At 37.6% G+C, this 21,802-nt stretch overlaps 1 protein-coding gene across 1 annotated transcript in view; it reads left to right on the plus strand.

Annotated features, from left to right (window-relative positions):
• The window catches only part of PRKAG2 (protein kinase AMP-activated non-catalytic subunit gamma 2), a 3,182,689-nt gene that overhangs the window by 1,008,973 nt on the left and 2,151,914 nt on the right, over positions 1–21,802 (plus strand).

The raw sequence follows: 21,802 nt of genomic DNA on the forward strand, positions 1-21,802 counted from the left end.
ATTTCGCCAGTCCCAACAGTCTTCCTTGTTCTCACACCCTTAAGCAGAAACTTAACTCTTAAATGAATTATCCATACTGCCGTCAAGTCTCATCTGTCCCTCCCTTCCAAACCAAATTGCATTCAGATCTCCATCCTCCTCCCCATCCTACTTAATATGTAGCCATGAACATAAAACCAACAGTATCCTAGATAAAAAAAAAAAAAAAAAGCTAACCAGCTCTAAAGGATCCCTACTATGGTCTTCAAACTGCAAAGATTTAATTTTCACCCTCCAACACATTTTTAATCCTTCCTTATCTGGGGCATCTTCCTCGGTATCCAGAAGCACACCATTATTTGACACTTCTAAAGTGTACTCATCCTTAGTTCTCCAGGAATTTCAGAGTAATTTCCAACCCTTCTGCCCTAGGAAAAATCAGAGAAAAATATATTTATTTATTTACATTTGACTGTAGACATTAGTCTGACTGGTTCAGAAGCCCATTTTCAGCAGAGGCCCAGGGAGAAAAGCTCCACAGAAATATAAGCAAAATACAATAATTAGATAGTACAATAGTATACATACAGTAAGATGGAGAATACACATCATCTAGTTAATCTATTCAAAGTAGTATTCAATACAGTTTCCTAGTAGATACAGGTTCAAAAAGAAAAGCATACAAGCATTTCAGTGAAGATCACTGTGGGAAAAATAAAATGAGTACTATGTACATATTAAATAATAGTTTTGAACAAATGAGATTTCCTTTACACACACATATATATATATATATATATATATATACATATATATATATGTGTGTATATTTGAGTAGTAATAAACCCTGAGGAAAGGGAGAAAATGAGGTAAGGAGTGGACAGTATGAGAGAGTTATAGATGTCCTGTCAGTCAGGTTTAGCACAGGAGCTCCTATATATATATGTATATATATATATATATATATATATATATATATATATATTTTTTTTTTTTTTTTATGCACTATACTATATTTCCTACAGACTGCTGAGAGGTGATTTATGCTTGGCATACAAGGCATCCTTGGATCCTGCTCTGATAGACCTTTTGCATATCCGCAAAACAAACAGCATCAGAACTACCATATCTAAGGATTTAAATTTTGCTTGCAACTTTAATACAACATCCTGGAGGGACTGGTATTTATCTCACAGAATCCCTATTCCCTGAATAGGCTTTCCATCAATTCTATTCAAGTACAACCCTGGCCATTGGATGGGAAATCAGAAATTTACTCCAGGTCTGACACCTGTCTCTGATGGACAGAGGCAGCCATTAAATCATACCCTAACATATATCCCTTAAAATAACTTAAGGCCTGCTAACTTCTGGGATATGTTTGGGTTGCATGGCTAGGATTTTAAAGGTCACATTGGTTATTTGCCTAGTATATATCTATGGACCTAAAAAGCATTTGTACTCAATGTTTCTTTTATTTTTTTATTTTTGTTTTGTTTTTGAGTATTCCTTATAGACTTGTGTGTGTTTGTGTATGTGTATATATATATATATATATATATATATATATATATATATATATATATATGTACATATACATAGAGAGATTTGTTTTACACGCACATGCATAGATCTGTATATCTGTCTGTCTACCTGTTAGTGAGTGTTATTCATTATGTTGATGACAAACTCATCAGAATGTCATTTCATTGAGTTTGCCCTTACACAAGTAGCAAGTCTTAGAGATCTGCAGCAGAGGAAGGCTGCACTACCCACCCATACATGTGGTGGGAGGGTTGCCTGCACAGCTGTTTTTAAGCATCCTTCTGGATCTAACCACTTTTGTAAAGGGGGATGAGCTAAAAGAAATTGCATATTCAGTGAATCTGCCCTCAATTAAAAGGGCTGCTTCTCTCGTTGTGTGTGTGTGTGTGTGTGTGTGTGTGTGTGTGTGTGTGTGTGTGTGTGTGTGTGTGTGTGTGTATATGTGTGTGTATGTGTATATATATATATATATATATATATATATATATATATATATATATATATGAAGATATGTGTGAATCGTAATTACATAATTTGTGACACTTCATTGAGTTATAGCTACATCAAGCAACAATTAATTGAAATAAAAAAAAACTTTAGAAACCTGGCAAAAACTCACATCCTACAACCTGGAAGCAAGGGCTAGCATGGGTGGCAGGTGCTTTAACTCTCCCTTTTCAGAGTCCAGGAGTTTTGTTTGATGATTTTAATTAGCTGAATTAATTATGATTCATTAAACCATAAATTGCAGGACCCCTCCCCCCAGTATATATATGTGTGTGTGTGTGTGTGTGTGTGTGTGTGTGTGTGTGTGTGTGTGTGTGTGTGTGTGTGTGTGTGTGTGTATGCACACCCTGAACAGACACAAACCTGGCTAACAACAGGAAAAAACAGTACTCCTACTTAAGAGAGAACATGCAAGTTATCCTAAAAACTATAAACCAATAACTTGCCTTCCAATGACGTATAAACTATACACTGAAATCGATGCTGACATAGTTAATAGTCATTTAGAAGAAAACTCAATTTTGGCAGTAGAACAAAAAAGTAATTGAAAAAGTCATATGGAACAAAGGATCATTTGACGTTAAATAAAGTCATAATGAAGAACTGTAAAAAGGGGAAGAATCTAAGTATGGCTTGGATAGATTATAAAAAAGCATTTGACAGTATCCCACATTCATGGATAAAAGAGGGCTTAAAAATGTATAAGATGCACCCTATGCCAATCGATTACATTACAGCAACCATGAAACAGTAGAAACCACTGTGCAGTTAAGCCGTGATAAAGGACAGATTATTATTTCAAGGATAAAAATTCAAAGGAGGATATTCCAGGGTGACTCTCTTTCACCGTTGCGTTTTTGTCTTGCATTTAACCCATTAAGCTGTCTACTTAACAGATTAGGTCATCGCAATAATTTGGCTTCCAGAAAACAACAAAGTGTAAAGACTTCTTATTTTTTGTAGATGATTTAAAACTGTATAGCTCATCAGATGAGGAACTGAAAGCACAACTAAAGTGGCCAGAACTTTTTCAGATGATATAAGAATGTCATTTGGTCTTGATAAATGTGCAAAAGCAACCTTTAAAGTAGCAAAGCTGCAGCACCAAGAAAATATCAGTTTGGGACAGAAATGTGATATAAAAGAACTTGAGCAAGAGGGAGTGTATAAATATTTGGGGATTGATGAAGGATCAACAATAAAACATGAACAAATGCAAATAAAACTCACTAAGGAATATTTTAGAAGGCTTAAATTAATAATAAAAACAGCATTGACATCTAGGAACAAAGTCCAAGCTGTAAATCAATTTGCTATTCCTGTCCTAGCTTACAGTTTTGGAGTGATTGACTGGCCCCAAAAGGTGTTGGATAATTTGGACAGGAAAACAAAAAGGATGCTTCATGCTCACCAAATGATTTCTAAAAATCAGTGCATACCAAGACTGTATATTCCCCATTCTGAAGGAGGTATGGGCCTCCACAAAATTGATTATGTTTATAGATCTGTGATAGCTGGACCTGCATACAAATCTGCTGACCTCACAAGACCCAAATGTAGTGAAGGTTTTGAAACATGAGGAGATCAAGTCTAAGATGACTTCCCTGCTTAGTTTAGCAGAAGCATCAAGCAGGAATGGAAATCAAACTAGAAGTAGATAAAAATCAGGTAGCAACTGAATGTGCCAAAAAAAAAGAAAGAATATAAGGTGAAGGATCAGATGAGAAGGGAAGAAATGTGAAAATGCAAAAATATAGTTGCAAGTATAGGAAACTCTTGGAACAACCTCATGTTGATCAGGATCGAATGCAGGAATAGTTAAGGAAAGGTGAACTTTAAAGATGAAAGGTTAATATTGTTGTCTTAAGATAGTGGACTATGTACACGTTGGTTTACTAAGTCCATTGAACATGTGGGAGAAACAGACAAAAGTAGGTTTTGTAAAACAGAACTGGAAACAGTCACACATCTTGTTCCTGGTTGTGATATATTATTTGCAGAAAGACTGTATACTTAAAGACATAATAATGTAGCAAGACTGTTGCATTGGGGATTGTGCAAACATTATAATATTGGAGTAGCTGAAAAACACTGGAAACATGAGCCACAAAGCATCCTAGAAAATGATTGTTTATATCACATGGGACCATCCATTACCAACAGTTCAGAAAATAGAGCAAGTAAACCACATGTAGTAGCCCATGAAAAGAAGACAAAAGTACCATTGATTATTGAAACCATTACACCCAGTGACTACAATGTCTTATGTACAGAGAGAGATACAAAATCATAAAGTACCATGATTTGCAGGCAGAAACGAGGGCAATATGGAAGAAAGATACCCAGACGGTTCCAGTTCCAGTAGTAGTATAGGAGCAATGGGTCTTATAAAAAAAGAATTTACAGTTGTACTTAGATATGTTACCAATACATGTAACTTTGTACGAATTGCAGGAGTCATCACTGGGCGCATTCTGGGTTCTGCGAAGAGCACTTATGGCTAACATCAAAGATTGAAACAATACTAATTTCATGAACTTTAATTATACCCTGGTGCAGGTACTCCACGACTATCGAAGCCAACCATCAAGGTCCTCACCCCAGTTTTTCCTACAAGAATACTAGATCTTTAAGGAACATGTTATGTTATGAAAGGCAACTTCAAGATCAACCACTCACTGTTAGAATGGGTACCTTTCCATGTCGCAGTTGCAATCAGTGCAAATACGTACTGGGCAGGAATAACTTTAGGCACCCGGACACAGGTGTGCTATATAAATTCGATCATTATGCAGACTGTAGGACAAGGAACATAGTTTATTTAGCCATCTGCACCAAATGCCAGGCTTTCTATGTCGGTATGACAAATAGAACGTTGAGGGAAAGGGTTAGAGAGCATTTATATGCGATCAACAGGGAGAATGACAGGAACGCACTGGCTAGACATGTTCTATCACAAGGCACCACACACACCTTTGAGTTCTTAGTTATTGAATTGATACACACCACATTGAGATTAGGCAATGTTAGTAACTTCACTGAAAGGGAAGAATGTAAATGGATCATCAGAATGAAAGCAGATGAAGGACATGGCCTCAATGAGAGGGTTACTCTGAAACCCTTTCTAGTCAGTAGTCATCTTAAGCATTAGCAGTTATTTATTGCTATACCTTTGACTTTTTCATGTTTCTTGGTGTTAGTAGGAATATGTATTTTTAGAAGTTTTTCAGTAGTTTCATACACTTGAAATGTTTTTATTACATGCTGTTTTTTTATATGCTCTTGTATTTTTAAATATTTATATGCTATTTGCCATCTGAAATGTTAATAACAGTTATAATCTATTACTACATCCATTTTAATGTCAATGTTGAATTTTGAAGTCTTAATTTTCACAATATAAGTTTCTGACTTTTTATCTATTTAGAAGTTTCTGACTTTTTATAGTTATGTATTCGTACAAAGGCTTTCATTGGTTAACTGTTCAATTGATAAGTGTTTAAATACAGAAGTGATGAAGTGTTTTATTAAAGTCTGAAGAAGCGTCCAGAGTAGACGTGAAAGCACTAACAACCCATGGAATAAAGTTCTTTTGCTGTTCAAGTCTAAAAATTTTTTATTGATTTTTGCTTTTTTGGTTGATGGTTGGCTTCGATAGTCGTGGAGTACCTGCACCTTGATATTGACATTTTTTTGTTTGGGGACATAGCAGGTACCTTACCCTGAGAGATCTCTGTTTATTTATTATTTTTTAATTATACCCTGACTTAGGAATGGGATCCATTCTTATTGTGGTATTAGAAACCCAAAATTCTTAGAGAAATAAAAAAAAAAGAAAAGAACAGAAAACAAACCATATTAACATTGTTTCCATTTACATACATAATGCATCATATATCTTTTGTTTCTTTATAACTATCACCAGTTCAACATTACAGAAATTGCTGAATTCCTGTCTTCCACTAAACCTTAGTCCTCTTCCTCCTGAACATCATTTTGCATGAATTGTTCCCACAACTTCCATTTATTTCTAAGTTGTTCCTTTCCTTTTCTTAAGATCCATCTTCCAGTTCTTTTATCTCTTTTATAATATTCATCACTTCAAATACAGTTGGTTTAGCCTTTGATTTCCATTTTCTAGTAATTGCTTTGTTGGTAGCCAACAGAATTAAACTTAATAAGGCCTTACTATTTCTAGGCAATTTAGATTCTATGTCCTTGCTGAAAAAATAATTTCTTTAGTTGCAAACATTTGCTCACCCAATGTTTCTGTCAGAGTACTCTGTAGGGCATTTTTAAAATCTGGCAGCTCATTACACTCCCAGAACATATGCTCCCAGTGACCTATTTCTTCCTCATCCCACCTCCAACATTTGATATGTACCTGGTGAAAAATTCTTTGAAGTCTGCTTGGGGTATAAAGCAAATAACAAAGGGGAAATAGGACACTCCTGCCTGGTTCCTTTGTTCAAACACAACTTAGAGAAGAATCACCATTTTTATCTAATCTCATTCTGTCTTAACTGTTAATTGTTGAGTCTCATTCTTTACTTCCTTACCCTGAATTTTTATTTCGTATGGGATCTGACATAGTTGTTGGATTTCTGTTGAAGTTTTCTGTTAAATGCACACATTCCTGTGAAATATAATTTCTGTGTAGTCTAACCCACTTATACCATGGGGAATAATACATAAATTATGTTTGAGTTCCTCCTACTGAATTCAGGGATATACTTTCTGCTGTTATATTTCCCTTCTATGTCCCCATATACATCCTCATGATTACAAATCAAGTTCCAGTTTCCACCTATAAGTAACATTCCCTACTGAAAGCTGATTCTTTTTCTAAAATTTTCTTAAGCTCCATAATAGCAAGTTTTGGTGGAATATAAACACATGCCAGTGTAATTATCTACCCATTTCCAATAACCGTTTATTAATATAAGCCAGCATTTTTTTCTCTTCTGTCACTATTGTAGCCCCTCTAACAATTAGTAGAATTACTCCCATTTTCCATTGTCCGTGATATTCTGCTGAATAACCATTTTAAAATCCTTTCTCTGTCAAATTCACATGCTCATTTCTTTCAAAATGTGTCTCTTGCTGCATTGCTATTTGCACTCTGCATTTCTTAATATAATTCATTCTTCATTCCTTTTTTGTCTATACCTGTAAAGTCATTTATATTCCAAAATGATTTGGATAGTGTAGCCATTATAAAAGTTATTGTTCCTACATAACTTTTTTGAATGTGTATTTCCACATTTTGTAGTACATACACACAGTAATGTTTGGCAGGCTGATCTTTTATACAGTTCCTTGTACTTGTCTTCACTTGAACACATTTTGAAGACTTTTTGTTTTAATGAAAACCCTCAAACAGAAAACCTAAATACATTTTCAGAACACCCTACCCCATATTAACTGAAAACAAAGATACAAAACAATGCATATGTTCAAAAATAAATTATACAACAGGAACAGTTGTTACAAATCTGCAGGAATACCTAACCTAAAATAAAGTTTACCCATGCTAAAGCTTATGCTAGCCTGTATTCCAACTTGCACATTGATTGTTGTCTGTCCTTTTCTTATCGCTGTTTCTCCTTCAGTTGTGAAAAACAGTTTATATGCTTTCGGAAAGCATTAACGTTTAGCACTGAGGAAAAGTTCATTGTCTGTCTTTAAATAATATTAAATTGCACACTGTTTTATTAAATTTGTTAAAGTATTAAGGCTGCTATCTCTTATCATTTCCCATAATTGCAAACTTTATTTTTTACTGAACTGCTGGCCATTGTACTTTTAACTTTTGCATCCCCCTCAACAAAGAATGCTCAGAATGCTCTAAATTTATTGCTTGTACATGCAGACAGCTTGTCTCCGTGTAAAAGTAGTCAGTAATGAATTATTGTAAATTTCACTCAGGACAGACTGTACAACTGCCCTCAGTTGCAGACTTCTTGAATCTCGCTGAATATTTTCTAATCGAAAAAAATATCTTTGCAGATGTAAGAAATTTAGCATTTTTAGTGGCTTTTATCATTTTTATATTATTTTTCAAGCCTACTTGCTTACAAAAACACTCATTTATAGATTAAGCCAATGGTATTAATCTAGATTCACCCTTGTAAAAATAAGACAGAATATCTTTATTCTGCATATAATATAATCAGTGTAATTTTACACCCCACCTCCTCCCTAGCATTGCAAGATCATAGCATATTAACAGCTTTTGTCCAGCTTTTCTTATCTTGGTATAATATAAAGCCTTTGTTTCTTACAACTAAAAAGTACTTGTTTACTTTAAATATCTTTAACATATATAACAGTCACTAAAAATACCTCTAAGTACACAGTACATAAAACTGCTTTACTATATATAACATGCAGTTTATATTATGAAATGCATTATACAAATACCATTAAGAATAAAAATTGTTTTACTTACAGTTATGTTCACCCTTTTAGTGTCTTTCCAAACATTACTGACATAAACTGGGGTGTATGCTGTGCAGTCCATCCACAAGTTTAACAAAGTCATCAAAAATCCAGTCTTTTTCAGCCACATTTTCTTGCAAAGCCATATTTTACAATGTGATTGATGCTTTATAATCTCCCATTTATTCACTGATTTTAGTGTTGCTGGTCTTCTTCCTGCTCATCTCCATTTCCTAACCCCAGACTCTGGTTCAAGTCCAAGTGCTCCCAATTCTTCTAGTCCTGTGTTTTTGTTTTGTCTCTCAAGCATTTTCCTTTGGAATGTTGGAAAATGTTTCACTGGCAAAGTCTCTCTAAGATTTTAATTATCAGAAGAATGAACATCAGAGCCCCCTTCTGTTTGCTGGCTCACTTTTTGCTGGATAAACTTTTATTTCTTCCTTAGCCTCTTCCGTTGCAGAAATATATTTGGTCCTTGAAGAAACAGTACTCTAAAGGCAGCTGTTTACGGCAGCTTGAATTTCATACCTGAACCGCAAGACTTCTTGATTGCTAGGAAAAATTTGTTTCTCTTCTTCCTGGTATACTGTGAGTTATCATTTCCCACAAGCACTCTACTCTCCAACGTTTAATACCATTGTCTTCTGCCACAGTTCTGTCAGGATCAAATCTTTCTGCTGGTATGATTGCATCCTTTACTAATACAGGTCTTGGCTGCTTTCTCATGGCTAGGAGCTTTACACTCAGTATGCCCTTTTAACTAATAAATCCTACCAGTCCAGTTGCTTATTTGTGATTTCATAAAATTAATATTGTTGGCCCTTTCCAGTTTCTCGTGTACAGCAGAAAATCTCAGGCTTTCTCTGTGCACTCTTGTCATCTAACTCCTACCATTTTCTAAAACAGCTCTTCTTGAGACGCTCCATGCTCAGACATACTCTTCTTCATTTCAACGTCTGATTTTTGCACTGTTATCATTTCTTCTGAAAAGCAATTTAAAGCTTCATCTTTTTTTCCCTAGCCTTTTGTTATCTGAATTTATATACTCATTCAGTGTTTGGTTTATTTTAATTACTTCCTGAGAATATTTATTTTTCCTCTAAATTTCTGGAAGCCACATTTTGTACCAAAGCTGAGGTTTGAACTTGTTTTGCTGAACAACTGCAGAATTCTTTCCAGCTAGTGTTTTCTCTTCAACTTTTCAGGCTGATTTTCATTCAGGTTCTCTACATTTTTCTTTGCTGGCATCCAGGAAGTGACTTACTAGTCAGTAACTGAATTTTACTCAGTCTGACAGTGTCACTGTCTTCTTATTTATCATTTGTTTTCACACTGGGAGATCTGAAATTAAGCTATTGATCAGTGTGCAGCCATCTTGGAAGCTCAAAAGAGGCTCAAGAGTTAGTGTGTATAAATAACACTTGGAAAAATCACTCCCCTATAAAAAACACTTCAGTGCATCTATGACAGCTATCATAAGTTACTAAATAATTACAGCAATCACTGTTTAGTGTTCAGTATTAAACACTTGCAATCATAAATCTCACAGTTAAAGCCGTTACACCCAAACAATAAAGTAAAAATGAACATTGGAGAGAGAGTGTAAGAAGTAAAAAAAGAATATGAGAAGAAGCCTACGAATGAAAACAGTTGCAGAAGACAATGAACAAAAAAATTGCAAAATTAGAGGAAAAAACAGGAGATAACAGTGGCTGAGGGAAAAAATGTCCTTTAAGAAATCTATAAGAGAAAGAACAAAAAAGAAAACAAAGACTCAACCCTTAAAAAGATAGACAAGAAATAAAGCAGTTCAGCATTCAGAAATAATGTCCTGAAATTATAATAAGCATACAGTAAACCTCAACAACTTTAACAGACTTAACTAGAAAGAGATTAAAACTATACACCGAGATATAAAACAAAAGGATGAACTTCTGAAGAAACCATTGTATCTGATATTTTAAACTAAAATTGTATATATTTTACTGTAAAATAATAGCATGCATAAAGCATGTTCCACAAGCGCAGATCAATAAGTGTATCCCAAAAAGGCTTACTCCCAGCACAAGACAACCCATAACACAAAAAGTAGGGAAAAAACCCAACATATATAGCCCCAGCATAACAATATGCAGACACAGAGCATCCATAAAAAATCATATTCACATGCACATAAATCATTATAAAGTAGTAATTGAAAATGAAATGCACGGATACACAAATGCTTTGGAAATTCCCACACATAACATAGTACCATATTGAAAGCACAGTCATACAGAACTGTATACACAGCCACAACATACAACAAAAACAGTAAATATATACACATACACTTTCCTAAAAACTTTACATTAGTATATAAAGACACCTAATGTGACATGCATATGCATACTTACAAACATTTAAAAAATAACTAAAAAGTCCTATTGTGTTGTTACAGTGCTAATAAAACAAACAACAAAAAAGTAAAAAAAAAAATCAACCAGCCATAATTCACATGTATATGCATACTTACATTTTAAAGAAATGCATGAAAACTCTGTCAGGGTAAACAAGCAAAGTAATAAAAGAAACAAAAATACTCAACACCAGAAAACACACTAAAATCCACAGAAAAATACAGAACAAGGTAAAAATAAAATGAACATCAAGACACCTACTCTACCAGGAATGCAAATTGTTAAAGGCATATCCCAAGCTGGCTGTAAAGCTAGGGACATAGAACCAAAAATATTGCTACATCCTATGGACCCCTTGCTAGTCTAAACCTTAAATTTGTCTATCTCAGGCAAAAAGATATTACAAGAAAACTACCTCGAAATGAAAAAAAAAAGTTTAATAATGAAGCAAAATAAGTTATCCAAACTTATCCATGGAACCCTCCACTTACTACAGCCATGACATTCCAATCTCAGCATGCAATAGGCATACCCTAAATAAAACTAGCCTATTAATTACTATGCTTTCCTACTTGCAAAAATATAACTAATACAATAGTATGCTTGACTACACACAAACAATTCTATAATATTGCAGTCAGTTGATAGCAATAAAAACAGTTTTGTACGTAAAAAGTTATACAGAAAAAGGGATAAATGGAAAATATGGGGAGATGGGGTATAATAAATGAAATATCTATTAACTTCCACAGCATTAAAATTTAAAATTTCCTTGATGTCACTGAATAGCCTTTATTTTGTATCATGTTTAGATCTGTGCCTCATAAAATGTATAGTTTTCAGAAAAATCATTAAAGATTGCACTCACTAAATGTGGGGAGGGGTTATCTGTGAATAAAAGCAACTTACCTTAGTATAATTTGCTCAGTGTAAAGTGTGGCTTTATAAGACGTGTGTGCACTTGCTTAAAATAGGTTGAATGTTTATTCTTTGGTTGCTGTTTATGTGAAACAATGTTAAAACTGGCCCAGGTTTCACAAGATGTCCCTGACTTTGCCTCATATTTTTAGTCTGGGAACTCATTAAGGATTGCAGTCACAAAATAAGGAGGCATGTGTGGAAGTGGATGAAAGCAACTTACTGTCTGCTAATTTTAAAGTATTTTTTCATGACTAGAGTGCATTTGTATGGAATACATGGAAATATTTATTTTATAACAACTGATTTTGTGAAACAGAGTTGAAACTGTCTCAAATTTCACAGAATGTCCATGACTTTCCTTCATATTTTCAGCTTGTTCCTAATAAAATGTGATTTTCTTGCAAATTATTGATATTGGCATTCATTAAACGACACATATTTGATATTTAAAAATTATATCGTTTAGAAAATGCATGCCAATGCAAAACTGTTATTCTAGCATCTTTCCAATTATAGAAACAGAATAATTTATTTTTCTCTTATTATGTGTTGGCTTTGGCTTTGTAAGAGTGGTACAGGATCTGTACAAGGGTAGTGTGACAGCGGTGAGGTCTGCGGTAGGAGTGATGGAGGCGTTTAAGGTGGAGGTGGGATTACATCAAGGATCAGCTCTGAGCCCTTTCTTATTTGCAATGGTGATGGACAGGTTGGCAGACGAGATCAGACAGGAGTCCCCGTGGACTATGATGTTTGCAGATGACATTGTGATCTGTAGTGAGAGTAGGGAACAGGTGGAGGAGACCCTAGAGAGGTGGAGATATGCTCTAGAGAGAAGAGGAATGGAGGTCAGCAGGACTAAGACAGAATATATGTGTGTGAATGAGAGGGAGGATAGAGGAATGATGAGGATGCAGGGAGTAGAGGTGGCTAAGGTGGATGAGTTTAAATACTTGGGATCAACAGTTCAGAGTAATGGTGAGTGTGGAAGAGAGGTGAAGAAGAGAGTACAGGCAGGGTGGAGAAGAGTGTCAGGAGTGATTGTTGACATACGAGTACCAGTAAGACTGAAATGTTATATGGGTTGGAGACAGTGGCACTGACAAAAAAGGAAGGAGTCAGAGCTGGATGTGGCAGAGTTAAAGATGTTAAGATTTGCACTGGGTGTGATGAGGGTGGACAGGATTAGGAATAAGTATATTAGAGGGTCAGCCCAGGTTGGCAGGTTTGGAGACAAAGCCAGAGAGGCAAGATTATGTTGGTTTGGACACGTGCTGAGGAGGGATGCAGAGTATATTGGAGAAAAGATGCTAAGGATGAAACTGCCAGGTAACAGAAAAAGAGGAAGGCCTAAGATAAGGTTTATGGATGTGGTGAGAGAGGACATGCAGGTGGTTGGTGTGACAGAGCAAGATGCAGAGGACAGGAAGAAATGGAAACAAATGATCCGCTGTGGCGACCCCTAATGGGAGCAGCCAAAAGAAGAAAAAAAAGATGTGTTGGCTTTGGCTTTGTTCTTTTGCAGAAAGGGTTAGAATTACTTTTATTACAATCATTGAGATGTACACAGCAAAGTAGACATATCTACTAGGTGTGGGGATGTCTGTGGATGAAAGTAACGTACCCTCTTTTTGCACAGTTTAAATAGTTTGTTTTTGTAGGACTAGTATACATTTGTGAGAAATAAGATAGAATACTGCAGTGGTGGTGCTGCGGTAGCGTTGTCACCTCACAGTAAGACGTTGTCCTGTTCGATTCTCAGCTAGAGCGTCTTCTGTGTGGAGACATGCGTGAATGGGCGTACCTTTGTTGAAGGTTGTGCGTCAGGGCCAGCAACTCGGCATGTAAAAATCTACTGCCAATCATTAGCAGACCGAAGTTCTGCTGTGGCGACCCCAAAAGCCGAAAGATACAACAACAACGTGGGCTACCAATTGTTTGTGTGAATCAAACTTGACATACATTTTTGTCCTTAGTAATTTAATTATTTTTACCATAACCAGATATCTAAGGTATACACAGCCAACAGTGGGGCTGTAATTGCTGACTTTGGGGGCTTTCTGTAGATGCAAATATCTGACTCCAGCAGTCATACTCAACTTAAATAGTCATGGCTTTGCAGAAAGAGTGCACATTGTTATAAAGCAAGTTTGAATACTTACTGTGGCCATTTTTACTCACATTAAGTTATATACAGTCAAGAGGCTGTAATTGATGGGTATGGACATCGATATGTTATAACAACAATAGTGTGAATATTATTAAATCAGGGAGATGAATCCAAAAGAACATGGGTATTTATGCATGTCCCAAAAATGAAATATAAAAAACTGTTAGGAGGCCCGTGGTTTAAAAACCACCCAGGGCCTAAGGTATGCCTATACCACTACTGGAGATGTATACTTTTTTTGAGGAGATATTACAGCTGAGACTCCAATAAAAAATGAAGGTGATGAAAAGACAGCAGTAGAATTTGTGAGGGATAAAATTTAAGCTGGATTAGTATTGCTTGAATGACTGTGATACAATGATTTTAATTTGTTATAAGGTTAAACTTTCTGGAGTTCTCTGTTTGCTGGGGCTCTGATGAAAGTTAATGGAACCAGTGAACTTGGTATCAAGTAAGCAGATGCTAGAAAGCATCAATTTTATTTTGATTCAGAAGTATTGTACTGATTAATTTAATGTCTTTGAACCCTTTTTACCAAGTCAGAGCAGAAACAGCAGTTGAAAAGCCACTGAAAAATGGTCACGCTACGTTTTACAAGTTAAGTACTGGCAACAATGGCAGGCCAAACACACTAGTGTTAACCTCTGCCCTGCCTAATATGGCGGTCAGTTTTTTTTTATAGGAGTAATGGAGTAAAAGGAAATACAGGCCACCATGGTGAACTTTGACGTAACTAGTCTGTGCTCATGATGCTTAGTATGCAGTCAGTGACCATAAAAAATGGATTCTGGTTGTAAAACACAATGCACAGAAAACATACAATGGTGTGAAATCATGCACAGGTGAGCATGGTGCACTATATACACTGACAAACTATATATTTGTGTGCTACTGATTACAAGGGAATGTTGTGTCTGTAGAGTATGTGCATGCTTGCCAGCTTACAGAACTGGTGAAGACAGAGAGGTGGGAGTCCAACCATGAAAATCGCATAGTTTCTTGAAACAGACAAAATCCTGTTGTCCACAGTATATTACAATAGTGCACAACCATCCGCAGGTATGGACAGGAATGTTTTGTAAAGATTTTCACCTCATTGCCTGTGCTGGTGGATGGCATTTCATTAACATGTATTTTACTAAGGGATCCACTTCTGGGAATGGCCATCAAGCTTTATGACATCAAGAGACTGGGGAGTTTGTGTGTATGGATAGGTTTGATAGCAGGTTAAACTGCATCACAGGGGACAGTGTAACAGGCAGCATTTTGCTGCCACACAGCATTGATGCTTTTCATGGTTTCCCTACATTCTTTAATCGTATTCTTGCTCAGCAATATAATGCTATATCACATCAGAGTGAAAGAACTCTTACATCCTCTTTTACTGACATGTCAGCTGTTGGTATGCATTTCTGGTTCGATAATGTATGGGAGATGGAACCAGGATCATAGACAGTTTTCAGCATGTTTGTGAATTGTGGAGTCATTTGCATAGGTAGTCAATGCACAGATTGCCAAAGCTACCCAGTGATGTAGTACTACATACAGAACTTGGCCTATTTTGTAACAGTTTCTACAACTCACTCTGGGCTTTGATATGCATTTTGAAAGTGTGAAGTTACATTTTTTTAACTTACCTTTTGCATCACAGCATGAGATGGATCCAGCTCCATAAAACACTCCTCACCACATTACTAGAAATATATCCTGCTTGCATTTTGTTGAATTCCTGTGTAAAATTAATTTTTCCCATGTTGACATTACTGGAACTTTCAATTAAACTTTGCCCTTGCTATTGTCAGAAAGGGGAGAACATAAACTTTAAAGGACTTAACACCTAGCATTCCATTAAAGTTTATAAATGTATTTCCACACTACCCCTCTGTTGACATTACTGAGGAATAGTGTAAAATTATGTGGGCATATCTTAATAAAAATGTTTAATATGTTTTTTATTAATATATGCTCCACATAAAATAAATTTGATAGCAGGTAGTATGCATTGCAGTACTTAAGCTACCAAATCCCTAATATATACACAAGGTTTGACTGTTCTCATTAGTACATACCAGCCATACACCATAGAACACTGTGTTTATAAATCTTTCCTAAAAGATGGAAAGCAGTATCAGGGGAGAAGGATGAAGGAAAGCTGTTGAGAACAGCAAAATTCCAAAGAAAGGAAAAAGGTATTGGATTATTTCAAGGGCAATACACAGCCAGTGGCAAGGGAGTAGAGGGACAAACCCCTGACTACACCCCTGGTGACCCAAGTTTGACTAGCAGCTCAGGTGCTTGATGGAGCTGGCAGGGTGACTGGGCAAAGCCCATCCTGCAGTACAAGGAGGGGCAGGGCCTATTGCACATACTGCCACTATCCCTTGGAAAAGAGAACAATACAGAGGAGCAGCTTAGGGACATAATGGTTAAGGTCTTTGCCACATGAGCAAAAGGTATAGGTTTCAATCCTGACCTCCGGCCAATGCCTGTATGAAGTTTGCATGTTCTCCCTGTGTCTCTTTGTGGTTCTTCCCACCTCCCAAAAACTTGCTAAGTGTTTCCATCTCAAACTCATCCAAGGATGGAGTTGTGAGCAGAAGCACAGACTCTAGATGATGTCCTGTAGGGGAAGAGTTGTATAGAACAACTGCTTTGGGCTTCAGCTGTGGTATAGTGAATCCTCTAGGTAGAAGAACACAGATCACAAACTGCATGTCATGTCAGGGCTACCCACTAGATAGTGTAAAATTGGCTCTATCCAATTGGTCATGTTAACTAATTTTGCCAAAAATGGGCATGGGTATTTTCCAGTGATAAGTGGGTTGAGACCTGGGCTACTCTGACCTACAACAGTGATCCATGCTAATGATGAGAGGGGAGGGATGTATGTCCCCTGTTGGCCAGTGTGTCTACCATAAATCCCAGCACCTCTGGGTCAATAAGGTATTGGGTGGACAGTGTTCAGTTGCTGAGCTTAGGTTACCTGGGATAGTTGGATGTAAAAAGCAATCACCCTGCCAAACATAAGGTTTGCTGCACTCAGTGTAGCTGGACTGACAGGGTGCAGCTTGGAAGTGGTTGACATAGTGGTAAGGAGGAGGCTGGATATCCTATGTATCCAGGGAGGCAAGATGTAACAACAGTGCAGTAAAGTCACTTAGCTTGAGATCCAGACTCTACTACTAAGAAGGATGAAAGATTAGAAGAGGCTTCACATGACAGTGAAGAATGTCATCAGAATTAATGATAGACTCATGGCAGTCAGACACCAGAGTAAGGACAGGGCATTATTCATAATCTCAGCTTTTGTCCCACAGCAGTGTTGTGATAGTGAGGAAAAGAGTGCTTTCAGACTGCAGCTGTATGGCTGACTAGATAAAACCAGACAACATGAATTGGTATTGATAATGGGTGACCTGAATGTACATATCCAGACAGACAGAACAGGATATGAGGACTGTCTAGGTCCACATGGGTGAGGCAGCAAGCATAAAGGAGGAGAGGTCATTTTCAGACTTCTGTCTGGCACATGGCTTGATAGTGGCCAACACGTGGTTTAGCAAGAGACAGAGTTAAAAGATCACATACAAAAATGACTAGCATGCAACTCAGGTAGAATTCCTCTTAGTAAGGAAAGAGCATTGGGATAGAATCAGTGATTGAAAAGTCATCCCCACTGAAACAGTTGGCCCACAGCATAAACCACTGTTTGTCACAATCAGCTGAACGCAATGATTAGAGAAGACTACAAGGCCAACATAGACTAGGCTGAAGACCTAGAAGTCGATTGGAGAGAAAGCACAAGCGTTCAAGGAAGTATTCAGGGCTCTAGCACCTCAGGAAGAAGGGTAAATAGGTGGAAATGAAGAATGGCAGATACTCAAAATATCATCTGTAAGGACTATAGAACAGGTATGTGGCTGAGACAGGTATTGGAACAAGGTACATAAGGAAAACTGGTGGTGGATTGCAGATGTCCAGGAACTCATCAAAAGAAAGCTGGAGTGCAGGAAAAAGTGGGAAATATAAAAGGCAGACTAGGCTAAGAAGGAATACTGGTTGCCTATCAAGGAGGCTAAGAGTAAAGTTGCAAGGCATCAGAGGCACTATACCAGCTTCTAGAAAGGGATGTAGTAGATGGCACAAAGAAACTATATCAGGTTGCAAGGCAAGGACAGAAAGATAAAGAACATAGTCAGACACCCTTCATAAGGAATGCCAGTAACAACCTGCTCACCAGTCCCCTAGAAATCAAAGGCAAATGGAAGAAATACTTCCAGCAGCTTCTGAATGAAGAAAACCCCACCAAAGCTGTACTGCCCCAGACACAGCCTATGATGAAGAAGAGGTGTCCACCATTGAAGAAGTAAGAACAACTCTAAGGAAAATAAAATCAGGGAAAGCAGCAGGCTCAGATTAGGTCACAGAAGATATGATCAAGATGTTGGGATTGATAGGGGAGAAATGGCTCCTGAGGATGCCACTAGCAGTACGGAGACAAAGATATAACCCAGTTGACTGGAGAATATGCATATTAGTGCTAGTATACGAGAACAAAGAGGTCATCCGCAACTGTGGGCAATGCAGAGGTATCAAACTGCTGCCTCACTGCATGAAAGTTCTGAAGAAGGTCATTAGTAAATGAATATGCAGAGTAATAGAAAGTAAGGTGGGAGATGAGCAGTTTGAATTCAGCTCAGGATGCAGCACAACCCACCTGCTGTTTGCAGTAAGACAGATAGTTGAGAAGAAGCTAAAGATGAGGAAATAGTTCAGCTGGGCTTCTGTAGACTTGGAGAAAGCATATGTGAAATGGTCCCAGGAAAGCTGATTTGGGCAGACCTGTTCATAGATTCACAGGTGTTTACTAGGCTAATGACCACAAGGGCCTTTTTAAGCCTAGCCATGCATTCCAAATCTCTGACAAGTTCTGATACCCTTGATAAGTGTAAGCATGGGCCTGGGAGATGAACCATTTACAGGTTACTTGTGTCCATTAGAGACATAGGTACCAAACCAGGGATGAATTTCTGGTTTCCCAGTCAATTGTCCAAGTTGCACTTGAAATGGGTTGGGAGGAACTCTGCTTAACATGGATGGGGAGCCTGTTCCATAGATAGGGTAGTCTCTGGGATACAAACCTATCTCTCCAGCAGGTCCTATTTATATCACAGGCAAGGTTTAAGTCTTTAGAATGGGCAATTCTGGTGCTTTTTGTTTTGTGGATGTGCAGGCGGTTCATCAGAGTGAGGTCTGACAATGCCCTGTATGCCAGACATAGATCTCCCCTCAAAAGGCTGTAGTAGACAGAATACAGGGATAGGGCCTTGAGGCGGTCTGCATAGGACATATTACTTATGCCCTGTGTTCTTTTATCGAGGAACCTCTGTGGATGTTCCAGTTGTTGGATATGCCTGGTTAGATACATACCCAAGGGGGCATTGTACTCAATGATAGGCCAGGTGAATGCCGAATACAGTGGAACAATGACTTCCTTGGACTTACATGCCATAACTTTGTTTATAAGTTGTGCAACGTAAAATGATTTCCTCACCACTGTAGACATGATGATCAAAGGCTAGATTACTATCTATGTGTGTCCCTAAGTCCCTGACTACTGGGTCAACTCTAAAGGGTGTGTTGTCAGTATGATAGTTACCAGGAATGGATGACTTCCCAAAGGATACTATTATGCATTTCGTGGCGTTTAGGTTTAGTCCATGGCTCTGACACCAGTTGTTTGTCTGTGTCAGCCCCTACTGGAAAACATTTGTGTCAGTGTAAGATTTAAGACAGCTCCTAATTTGCAGTCACATTGTGATTCACTGTCCCAGAAACATTGTTAGAATTAATGCTGGCTATGTACAAGGACCCACTGACTCAAGTACGAACAGTGTTGGGACTCACAAAGGCATTCCCAGTGGGAGTGAGTTTGTATTAGGGTTCAGCTTTGAGTCCACTGCTCTTCATACTGGTGATGGACGACATTAGCAAACAGGTCAGAGGGGACAGATCAACAAAGTTGTTGTATGCAGACCATGTGACATTACAGGCAGACTCTGAGCAAGAACTTCAGCAAAGGATACAGGAATTAAATGCAAAACTGAAGGTACATGGGATGAAACTGAGAACAGATAAGACAGTTGTAAGAATAGCAAATTGGGGATATCAGACGTTTTTGAGAACTGAGATGCAAGGGAAAATAGTGGAATATGTTAACAGCTTCAAGTATCTGTGAGGGGTAGTTGAGGAGAAGAGAACTCTGGATCAGGATTCCAAAGCTAGAGTTCGAGGGCTGCAGCCAATTGTCACAGAGTGTCAAAGTAGTGTGTGACAGAAGAATGTCAAAGAAGCTGAAAAGTAAGATGCATAAAACAGTGGTGCAGTCAGTACTACCATATGGTATAGAAACCTGGGCAGTAAAGGCAAAGCAGTTAAGGATGCTAGAGGTGATGGAGATGAAGTGTCTGAAATGGGTGGTAGGATACACACTATGGGACAGACAAAGAGATGAGGACATCAGAGCAAAAGCTGAAGTAACTCCAATTGCAGAGAAAGTCGTTTGGGCATATGTGCAGTAAAGCAGAAGACATCCTGGTGAAGAAGATTTGGGACAGACAGGAAAAAGGCAAGAGGAAACAAAGGTGTCCAGCAAAGTAATGGATGCATTGTGTGAGAGAAGTCCTGCGACAGTCAGGTATAACTGTTGAAGAAGGTAGGAGAGTGGTATTGAATAGAGAGCAAGAGAGATGGCGACAGTTGACACACCACCCCAGCCCCATGCATAAAATGGGAAAAAGAGGGTTGATGATGGTGATGAGCTTAGTGGCAGGAGTTAGATTTACCAAATTACTGCAGTTGGTAGCCAGCAAAATGAGTGCGCAGAACATGCACTCACAAAAGGAGGGCATTGTGGGAATAGGTCATTCAGTGTACTGTCATTGTCAGGATTGGTGAGAGCACAGAGTATCTTCATGGCTGCCTGAATGACAGATCATCCCCTGGACAGTGTTTTCATCTTCTTTGGATAGAATCTCCAGAAGAGAAGAATGAATGGGTACTGTGTAATCGAAGAGTGGCCTCATGGTTGATGGGTATATGGACAAAAATAACAGAGGGAAAAAGGTAAATAAAACTGTTTACACATACATAAGGAAAAGAGAGGAAAGAAAAAGTGAAACTTCAAGAAATGAATAACAGCTAGCAGAACAGGATAATAATATCCCACCACCAAAAAAAAGCCTGTTGACTGGCTGCACCAAGTTGTTATATATATTTGTGCGTGTATTTTTGAATGTACATGGGCATACGTATATAAACAGATTTTTGTAGTGAATTGCAATAGTTTTCCAGCCTTAAGGAGTGAGATGTCACCCATCCTTAAGGAAAAGCTGTAAACCACAGGGAAAACTAGTACATCCTGAGCATCAGATTTGCTGGCTGAGACTCCTTAAAATCAGGAAAAAAGAACCATAAACTGTAGCCACTCTCAACTGAGACTTCATCGTAATCAGACATAAAATTTTATCTTGTTTAGAAATCAGTACATCTCCTTCCATGTCACTTGCAGTATCCTTTACTAAAGGGTTTCCCTGCCAAGGGTAGCCTAGTGTCCGGCCAGTTTACCAATGCCTTAAGATTTTATATAGACATCGTACATTACAAAATACAGCTTCTGGTATGACCATCATATGATGGTTGAACCATTTTTTAGTGCATTAGCATATGAAATTGCATTGAATAAGCTTCATAAAGTAAAGCTGCACAGTGGAGTGGCACCTGTTGGGTTTTATCCTAGAATTCTAGTAGAAATGTGGGAAGAGCTAATAATACCACTGGTTGA

This window comes from Protopterus annectens, chromosome 3.part1 (assembly GCF_019279795.1).
Source record: "Protopterus annectens isolate FY-2018-M chromosome 3.part1, PAN1.0, whole genome shotgun sequence".
Classification (NCBI taxonomy): domain Eukaryota; kingdom Metazoa; phylum Chordata; order Ceratodontiformes; family Protopteridae; genus Protopterus; species Protopterus annectens.